The sequence below is a fragment of the Heterocephalus glaber genome, unplaced genomic scaffold, assembly GCF_053883595.1.
Source record: "Heterocephalus glaber isolate CG9 unplaced genomic scaffold, H.glaber_assembly_v1.0 deba00000546, whole genome shotgun sequence".
Lineage (NCBI taxonomy): Eukaryota > Metazoa > Chordata > Mammalia > Rodentia > Bathyergidae > Heterocephalus > Heterocephalus glaber.
Window position 1 is genome coordinate 6,038,109 of NW_028258147.1, and position 11,141 is coordinate 6,049,249.

Below are 11,141 nucleotides of genomic sequence, written 5' to 3' on the forward strand. Positions count from 1 at the left end.
TGTAGCCCAGGCTGGCCTCAAACTCATGGCAATCCTCCTGCCTCAGCCTCCCATGTGCTATGATTATAGGCATGCACCACCACACCTGGTTATGAAATCTGTTTTTTTATTTTTGTTTTTGTTTTGTGGTGCTGGGGGTTGAATCTAGGGCCTTTGCACTGAGCTACATTCCCAGCCCATTTTTATTTTTTATTTTAAGACAGGATTTTGCTAAATTGCCCAGGCTGGGCTTAAACTTGATTCCTTCTGCCTCAGCCTTCCGAAGTGCGGGGATTACAGGCCTGCACCACCAGGCACAGCTGAAATCTGTTTTTTAAACATTTGTATTGAGCTATACATGACATAAATAAACTACATTATATTTTAACATTCAATTTGGTAAGTTTTGACGTAAGTTTACACTTGTGATGAAACTATCACACAATCAATATCACATATCACATAACCACCATCATCCCCAATAAAATCAGCTTTTGACAATCACTAAGAAAATCTCCAACAGGAAAGAGATCATGGAAGGCCACTTGCTTTTCTGAAGCGGAAATGAGGGCCTAAGAGAGGAGGCTTCTGCAGAACCCCAGAGCTGGTCTGAGGTGCTCCATCCATAGCCCTGGCTCACAGCTCTGACTGCACTGCCCGATTAGACAGGTGATTCTCCACGGCTCTAGGAAAAGACCATTTTAGACCAAGTGCTGCTTTAGTGACTCTTCCCTAGGGAAGCTGTAATGTAGAAAGAGAATGATGATAGCTCTCTTTAGGAAAGCGCCCTAATAGCAGGTTACTCCTCATGAGGATGATGTTAGGCACACGTCTCATTTACCCTGGAGGAAACACAGCCACAAACTAACTCTTCGGGACAGTCTTCAGACTTCAGAGCTCTACAAAATCAAAACTCTGGACGTCATTGCCTATGGAAACACAGTTATTTATGGTGCAATGAGCTCAACAGCACAATTGATAAACCATTAGTTATATGTTTCAGAGTATGGTGGATTAGATAGGCTTCAGTGGTTTGACTGGGAAATATGCAAAATCATGGTTTCTGAGAGGAGGAAATGTGCTCCAAATGTCAATTAAAAAGCTTTAAACCCAATTTTCCATTTGAGAAAGATGAAGATTACATCAGAGTTGTTTGACTCTCTGCTGCACTTTTAAACAAGGAACCTTTAAAATTTTAAAGTAGTTTTTCATCTTGACAAATATGGCATGGTTTTATCGGCTGTTAATGGCAAGAAAAGTTGGTTGAAGATGTACAAGGGTTCTCCCTACTATCTTGACAATTTTTCTGTAAACCTAAAATTATTCCAAAATAAAAAGTGTGTTTTAGGGGCCAGGGATTTAGCTCAGTGGTTCCGCTGCCTGCCTTGCAAACACAACGTCCTGAGTTTGATCCCCGGTACCAGGAAAAAAAAGTGTGTTTTAAAAAATAATACTTTGCTGAGCGTGACAGCACATGTTTATAATCTTAGCACTCTGAGAGGCTGAGACAGGAGAAGCCCAAGTTACAGCCAAACCTGGGCAACTTAGCAAGACCCTGTCTCACAACAAAAAAAATAAGAAAGGACTGGTGATGTAGCTAAGTGCAAAGGCCCTTGATGCAATCTCTAGTAGTAAAAAACAAAAAGATAAAACCTTTTGGGAAACCACATGCAAAAAACAATGAAAAGGAAAAAATATACAGGAGCAATATTTGCTGTGTGCATAATAAAGGATTAATATCCTTACTATATAAAAAGACAAATTCTGTAAGAAAATATCTTGTAGAAAGTGGACAATGCCAAAAATGGGGGGTGAGGGGAGAATCAAACATTAAAAAAAAAAAAAAGAAAAGATTTCAAGGCTAAAGGTGTAAGTCAGTGGTGCAATGGTACCGTGCCTGCCTGGTGTGCCCAAAGCCTGGGGAGTGTGTGTGCGGGGGGGTGACCTGGAAGGGTGCAGTCTTGTCCCAGGAGCCCCTTCCTCTCTCTACCTCCTGGCTGGCCTGGGCTAAGCAGCTTTCCTCCACCTTGGAGCCATGACTGACCATGGACTGAAATCACTGGAATTTGTGAGCCAAATAAAGCCCTCCTCCTTTACATTACGAGTGTCAGGTATTTCTCTTAGCAATAAAAAAGCTGACTAATACAGAAATTCAAATCCAAAAAACTTACAGATACGCACTTCTGTACCTACTATTCTACTTTTAGGAATTTACTCTAAGGAAATCACAGATACACACATTTATCTAAGATTTATATTGTTTAAAATGATGAAAATTAGACAAATCCTAGTGTCTTCTAATTGGCAGGTAGTTAACATCCAGTAGAGCAAATCCACACCAACCAAAGATGAGGTGACCAATGAAAACGATGTGTGTAGGGCTAGGGATGTAGCTCAGTGGTGAAGTGCATATTTAGCATGCATGAGGCCCTGGGTTCAGTCTCCAGCACCAAAAAAGAAAACAAAATGTATATAAAAATATTAATAAATTTAAAAACCTGAAAACATGTTCACAGAATATCGTTTTTAAAAAAATAGCTTGCGGGCCAAGGACTTAGCTAAGTGGTTTCGCTGACTGCTGCGCAAGCGCAAGGACTCGAGTTTGATCCCCGGTATCCAAAAAAAAAAAAAAATAGCTTGCATTCAAAATGATTATATTGGAAGGAAATACCCCCAAAAGTTAAGCTAGTAATGCAGCTATACAATTTACCAAGAGTTCTGTGTGGCAAAAGCTAATTTTAGTTTTCCTCATTTTGCTTATAATTTAAGTAAAAAGAAAGAAACAAAGCCAAGCATGGTGGCACAAGCCTGTAATTCCAGTGTTCAAGAGGCTGAGGTAGGAGGATTGGTGCATGTTCAAGGCCAGCCTGAACTACACAGTGAGACCTTGTCTCAAAATACAAGAAGAGGAGGAAGAAGAGAAGGAGGAGGAAGAGGAGGGAATGAAGGAGGAGGGAAGGAGAGAAAAGGGAAGGGGAGAGAGAGAGAGAGAGAGAGAGAGAGAGAGAGAGAGAGAGAGAGAGAGAGAGAGAGAGAGAGAGAGAACGGAGGGAGGGAGGGACCGAATCTTCTACTGAAGTGCTACAGGAAACCAGATTCCCAGCATCTTTTTTCTTGCTTTGGTCCTACTTTGGTTTGGCTCCTTTCTTGACACCGTGCTAGTAGCGTGACTTTCCTCCTGACCTTAAGTTCCGGATTTGGGTTCACTCTAACGCTCTTTGTCCAACTACCTTCCTTTGAGATTCCCCAAGGATTATCACCCTTGCAGCTCTCTGCTGCCCCCTTCTGCCGCCACCCGACAGACCCTGTCTTCTTCAAAGGCAGCCTTTGCCATTGTACAGGGCTAAAAATCCATGACAAATTCTTTCTATGAAGTCAGTTGGAAAGAACTGATTCCCTTCACAAATCATTTCCTGTTTTCAATACCCAGCTCAAAAGTCCTCCAAGTGCAACTATTCGTTCTACCCTGGCAGGAGGCAAAGGAGACCACCCAACACTGTGTGGTGCAGATCTGTCTCACTCTCTTCTTCACTTTTCTGTTCACGACAACTCGCCTGTGCATGCATCCCTCACTTACAGAACTCCTACCGTGCAGCAGTAGTTACACCGCTCTGAAGAGGAGTAAAATGGACGGTGCCAGGGTCTACATCCACACTGTCCAGCAGAAATGTGCTGAATTGGCAGCTACTGGAAACCAGGCTGGGCTGACCAGGAACTTTTTTTTACTTGATCTTAATTAATTTTAATTTTAATTTAAAAACTGAAGCAGTGTAAAATATCTCTCCCTTAATCACAATATCATTTTGGCAGGACAACATTTTAATGTTGAAAATTTAGTATCCAATTGAAATATGTTGCAAGTGTAAAATACACACCAGATTTAAAAGACTTACTATGGAAATTAGAATGTGAAACACCTCATTAATAATTTTCATATCCATTGCAGGTTGAAGCAATATTTTGAGTATATTGGGTTAATAAAATATGTCATGAAAATTAATTGCACCTGTTACTTTTATCTTTTTAATGCAGTTATTAGAAAATTTTAGATTATATACGTGGCTTGCAATGAATTTCTATTACACAGCACTAATCTAGAGGGGGAAAATGATATCTAAATAGTCTCCTAACACCATATGTAATAGGTTCCTGGACATGTGTAATAAAGTCTAATACGTACACATTAAACAGTAGGTTTACCTGATATAACAAGGTGAGGTAGTTACCCCCAAGAACTAAAAGATACCCTAATTTCAACATGTATTAAGTAATTACCTTTTGGGGCTGGGGTGTAGCTCAGTAGTGCAGTCCCTGGCTGGCAAGCGAGAGGATCTGAGTTCCATTCCCAGTACCAAAAAATAAATAAACAAACAAATAAATAAAAACCTTTTATCCCAATTTCAAAGTAATTTACATTTTTTTTAGTTACAAAAGTAACTCAGAGAGTTAAGGTATTCCTAGAGATAATTAACATCATGATCTATATAAAAACACATTGTTTTCATAGGTTATTTTTCTAAGTGTGGTATTAAACTGTATTTTGGGGAGGTCCAAATTATATTCACTATAATTTATTTAAGCAATTCTTTTTTTCTGCCTCAGTACTAGGAATCCAACCCAATGCCTTCTACATGCTAGGCACATACTCTATCACTGAACTAAGTCCCCAGCCCTTTTTAAACTTTATTTTGAGACAAGGTCTTGCTAAGTTGCCCAGGCAAGATTCTAATTTGTGATTTTCCTGCCTCAGCCTCCAAGTAAGTAGGAATACCTGCATGTGCCACCATTACCTGTGTGTGCCAACAAATTTCTTATTTATGGCATCTGATTTGTATTTCAAAGTATATTACAAAGAACATGAAGGAACATACAGTTAAAATTCAGGGGAGGCCACTATTTTGAACTGAGCTGCTCCACTAGGGCCCCAGAAGAGCAGACAACCAGAACAGAGTCACTCGTGCTGAGTGCCACAGTAATCAAATTGAACTTAGAAATGGGCCAGTTTTCCAAAACTAGGAAATTCACAGCAACCAATAATGGAGGGCTCAGTTGATCTGAGCCAGCATGTTACAGAAGTCCCCGCTGCTTTAGCCCTGCAAGGAAACTTGGAAATGGCTGAGCCACCGCTTGCTCCTTGTTTTTGCCCCTTCCACCTCTTCCTGCCCCCCACAGCCTCCCTCTGCCCAGCCTTTCTGTTTCCAGATGTGATGGCGTCCAGTCCATGGGTACTGAGAAAGGCCACACATAATTGGTTGAAATTCTGTTCTTCGACAATGCTTTTGTATACTTTTATATTTATTTTTCTACTTCTCAAATATTATTCTCTTAGAAAAAAACATTCAAATTTGTATTGAATTACTGAAAAATATAATACACAAAAAACTGTCTCCCTCCCCAACCCAGTTTGTACCTCTGACTAGTCAACAGTTGGGTACATATTCCATCGGTATCTTCCTGTCTGTAAATTAACCTTAGCTTATCTTTTTTACTTTTTTTTTTTTTTTTTTTTTGGTACCAGGGATCGAACTTGGGTCCTTGCACTTGCGTAGCAGGCAGCGAAACCACTGAGCTAAATCCTCGGCCCCTTTTTTACATTTTTTACAAAATTGTAGACAGACTCCAATTTTTAAACTTAAAAATATTATTTGGACATCTTTCCATGTCTTTATGTATGCTTAGTTTACCAATGAATAGTCTTTATAAGAAATGAGTTAAATAAGATATGATATAGCTATATAGATTGAGCATCCCTAATCTTAAAATCTAAATCTGAAATACTCTAAAATCCTAAAGTTTTTGAGCACTAACATGATGCCACAAATGAAAAATTCCATACTGTGAAACTGTTTTGTTCACAAAAATCTCTTTTTTTTTTTCTCACAGAGTGTCACAATGTAGTCCAGGCTGGCTTCAAATTCATGGAAGTCCTCCTGCCTCAGCCTCCCAAGTACAGGTGTGTGCTCATACACAAAATCATTTAAAATATTGTTTGAAATTATATTCAGGTCATGTGCTTAAGTTGTTCCTGTTTAGTCTTGGGTCTTACTCCAAAGATAGATAAATAGATTCCAAAATCTAAACAAAAAAAAACCTTGAAATACCTCTGGATAAGGAATATTCAACTTGTATAGTGAAATATTATGTGGCCATTAAAAAGAAATGAGAGTAGATCATTATGAACTAATAGGGAATAATGTCTAAAATATATCTATAAACAAAAAAGGTAAGTTGTTGAATAGTGTACATTACAATTTAACTTTTATAAGAGAAAAAATATTTGTATAGCTATTCAAAATATTTATTTCCAAATTGATATAGCAAGAGTTAAAGTTTGGGTAGTGAATTTAAGGAGTGAAGGATATTAATTTTCCCCAACATAGTCAGTTCCTAAATTTGGGGGAGGTGTGGATGAGGAAAAATACATCTCAAAATACTTATCTGAATCTATTTGTTTTCTAGATTGGGAAAGAAAGAGTTCAAATCATTCCATGTGTTTATGCACAGAAATGGTCTGGAAATAATGTCAGGAGTAATTATCTCAGGCAGTGGAATTTTCTTTCTACTTTAACATAATTGTGCTATCTGAACATCTCGAAATGTGCGTGGGTGCTTCTAATCAGAAAACAGCACAACAAAAACTCTCATTTTTTTTTGTTTTTTTGTTTGTTTGTTTTTGGTACCAGGATCGAAATTGGGTCCTCGTGCTTGTGAGGCAGGCAACAGAACCACTAAGCTAAATCCCCAGCCCAAAAATCTCATTTTTAAAAAACGGATTCTGTGGGGCCAGGGATTTAGCTCAATGGTGCTGCTCCCTGCTTCGCAAGTGCAAGGTCCTGAGTTCGATCCCCGGTATCAAAAAAAAAAAACAAAATGCAGATTCTGTGAAACTGGAAACCCAATTATAGACAATACTGTAGTGAAAATCCTTAGGTGTGTATCTATAATTTTTGTACATCTGAAAGAATATTTCTGTTGAATGAATTCTTTATAATGGAATTGGTGCCCACAGAATATGAACATTTTTAATATTCTCAGATTGTCTTCCAAAGAGATTATAATAATTTTCTTTCCCACCAACCTTGCTTTGCAAAGGCCCTGCTTCTCCCATCCTCCTCATGCTGGTATCATAAAAACTTGAACCCACACCAATATAAAGTAAGAAAAATATTTCATAGATTTCTTTTGTATTTCCTCCTTTTTGAGGTTGAGCATCTTTCGAATGTATTTTTTAGTAGTTTTGAATTCATCTTCTGTGAATGTTCCTTCATATATTCTAACAATTTTCTATTAAGTCATTTGGCTTCATTTTATTTCTACAGCTCTTCATATATCCAGGAAATTAGGGCTTTTCCTAATTCAGTGTTCTAAAATTTTTCTCAGTTTGTGTTTTACTGTATTTATTGAATATCCTTCACCTTACAGAAGTGTGAATATTTTTATGCAATCCAATTAGTCTTTTCCTTTGAGGTTTCTGAATTTTCTTTATATCATACTTATAAAAGTCTTCCCTACTTTTGAGTAAGATTGAGATTTTGGGGGGTACTGTTACCAGATTTTTGGGTGCTGCAGTCTCCTTCTAGGGGTGATTTCTAGACTCTGTCTCCAAGAATTCTATAAAACAAGCATAAATGGTGGCAAAGTTTCACATTGATTAAAGGTAAGGGGAAAAAAACCAGAAGGGTAAAAAAAAGGAGAGGGGGCTGTGCAGAGTGAGCTTGGGCCAAGTAAAAGGAGGAAAAAGCAAAAATAAAAATGCATCCGACCGCTAGAGCGGGCTACCGTAAAGAGACCCAGTACCATAACAAGTGCTTAATGGCGTCTGTCCCTTTTTCTCGTTTCCCACATTGATGTCAAGTCCAGGTCACCCTATCAGAAACCCTGCTCAAGTTCTCAGGAGAAGTCTACGTGCAGGGCTCTGAGAACTGTCCTGTGCTGGGTCCAAGAGCCTTGCCACACACCCTGGCCCAGGTAGTTTTAGCCACATCCTATCCTCCAGCTTCAGTACCGCCAGGGGTTGAACCAAGGACAGTGCCCAGAGCTGCATCCCAGCCCAGTAAACTTGTGTTTTGTTTTGGTTCTCATATTTTTACAGCTTCCTTGTTTTATTTCTGAACTATTTTCAACCTGAAATTAATTTTCATACAAGTAACTAGTGTACATCAGGGTTCACATTCTTCAGGAATGTGCTTTTAGAAATATATATATAATTTAATTTTGATTTTTTTAAGCAAATTGAGAGAGCCAATAGGCTTAAGTCCAAATATGGGATTGATGTTAAAATATACCCTTTCAACATGTGTAATGATTTCCAGCTTTGTCTCAACTGAACCAAATGTACAAAATCTACTCTTCTTATCATTGACATTTATACCTTCATTTTTCCATATATAAATTTCAAGAACTAAATATCAAAAAAGATGTACAGACACCAATGCACCCGCTTATTCATGCAGTTGAAACTAAATAATGCAGTCATTTGAAAGAGATGTTTGTGAGCTCAAGTACCAAAGTCCAAATTCTAAGAGTTTAGTGGTATTGATGTATAATGTGCAAAAATCCAGTTATTTGAACATCAAACATATGAGGGGTCACCATTCAGTACATTAAAATGCGATCAGTACTACTGCAGGGAGCTTTCCTGGGAGTCACAGAAAATGTTACAGAGGGTGGCCTTTGAGGTTGGTGTTAAAATTGAGGAGGACTTCATCCTTTGAAGAATTCACTTAAAGACTCGGCAACTGGCTTTCATCCAGAGAAATCAAAGACATGAAAGTGGCTAAAAGGGGCTCCTTAGGACCCTGATACCAACCTTCCTACCCCTCAAACCTCCCTTATCAAAGCTGGGCAGAATCTGCTGCCAGTCTCTTGACTTTTTTTTTTTTGGTACAGGGGATCAAACTCAGGACCTTGCATTTGTGAGGCAGGCAGCAGCACCACTGAGGTAAATTCCCACCCCAGTCACTTGACTCATGCTGATTGATTATTTGTCCTCATTCACAATAAAAGTATTACTCCATCTCTAAAATGTACTGGTATTTTATACCTCATTATCTTATCTCTAATTGTATAATAAAGGGCTTTTTCCTCCAGAAAGAAACTTCAGACAAAAGTAAAGCAGGTCACCAGATGTGGTGGCGCACACCTGTAATCCCAGCATTTGAGAGGCTGAGGCAGGAGGATTGCTGTGAGTTTGAAGCCAGCCTGGACTTCACAGTGAGAGTTCAATGCCAAGCTGAATTATATAGCTAGACCCTGTCTCAAAAAACCCCCATAAAACCTCAAAAAGTAAAGAAGGTCAGGAAATTTTACGTGAATTGGCCAACTGATCTAATCCATCCTTTGTGGTGTGTCCATCTGGGATGCCAGTAGTCTCAAATGTCCCTTGTCACCTGAAGAAGGCCACCCTCACCTCTGTGTCTAGGCCTGAAGCCTGCCTTCTCAGAGGTCTCCTTTCTCTCCTCCTGAGCTGTACTCCCAGCTTCTTTCCGTTCTCAGTCCAAACCCTCCACTTCCGTCCAATTCCCAACACACACAAAAGCATTATTATCCTCCCCCAAAAAGTATTTTCTAAGTATGATTTAAAAGCTTAATCCAGGACTGGGGATTTAGCTCAGTGGTTTTGCTGCCTGCTGCGCAAGCACAAGGACGAGAGTTCGATCCCTGGTACCAAAAGATTAATTAATTCATTAATTAATTAAAGCTTAATCCTACATCCTCTGCTCTCCAAGCCCAAAGATGCTGCACATTTGAAACTAATTAAGAGATTTGTATACCAGGATTCCAACTTAGCAGCCATCAGTGAACATTTCGGAAACTCCCATGTAACAAACAGAACAGTGTGTTATGTGTCATATTCTATAGGCAGCGGTGTGCCAGTGCCATTTCAGACTAGCTCACCAGAACCAGTGGGCTTATTATCTCTATCTTCAGTGATGCCACTTCAGTAGCCAGAGATCAGCGATAGTGGGAATATTTATATCACAAAAATCAGCACGTGCCACAAAACCAGGACTGTTAACAATCACAGCCAATTGTTAAACATTTACCAGCACACCACTGCCTTAAGAACCACTTGAGCTAGCATAAGCAAAAGGGGAATTTATTATAAGAATCTGCTAGTAAACTGTCATGGTGTCTATGAATGGGTAACAGATGGGCCTCACAAGTGGACGGGAGCCAGGGATTTGAAAACCATCAGAACTCTGCCCTTCTGTGTTTCATACTTTTCTTTTGGTTACAACCTACTTCCTCTGGTTCTTGGCCTATCTGGGGGTATGATAGGCTACCCTTGGTCTTTTGGGGTAAACAAATATATCAGGAAATTCGGATTTACAAAAGTGGACCAGTCATCAAGGCTAGGAAATGAAGACACAGCAGGATTCAAAATCAGCTTACCCTTCAAAGACTATGTGGTGACCAAGTTCGATCCCCCGTACCCCCCAAAAAAAGACTGTGTGGTCAGCAAAGATACGAAGAAGCCAGAGCCAAGCAAAGCAAAACCATTAAAATCAAACCTCTGAGGTAGGGAGTGATTTTTTCCTACTCCAAAACCTAGTTAGAAACTTTCCAGATCATAAGGGATACATTTCAGGTGGGTGACTATGCATGTGTAGCATAGTCTCTAAAGTAACCTATAGAAAAACAATAATAAAGTAACCTATAGTTACCTTTACTTTATTAGCATAGTAGACGTGGCATTTTAAGATGGTAACGCGACATGTGTTACATGAAGAAGCATGACAGGGAAGCACACAAGCACAACTAAAACTCCACCTCTACATGCAAAGACATCAAGAGACCAGGTCCCTGCCTGCCAAATCAATGCCATTAAAGCTATACATCTTTGTCCTATCCTTGGGTCATCCTGAGGTTCCCATCCTCCATGGCTTTCTCCCTTGTGCTCCAGCTCCCTGTGCTCTAGAGTTTTGTTCCTGTCCCAAGCTGTTTCTACCTGTTCTTCTAGAAAACACAAGAACACGTGGAGTGGGTAACAGAGAAATGTGGAACCTGAAGACCTGCTTTAGATCCAATCATCCAGACAAAAACTGATCTCTTGCCTGGTCTCAAGTCCAAATTCTCAGAAAGGGACTCCAATTGGAAGAAAGTTCTATTGCAATCAACACCTGGTCGACTGGGCCGGGGATTTAGCTCAGTGGTTCTGC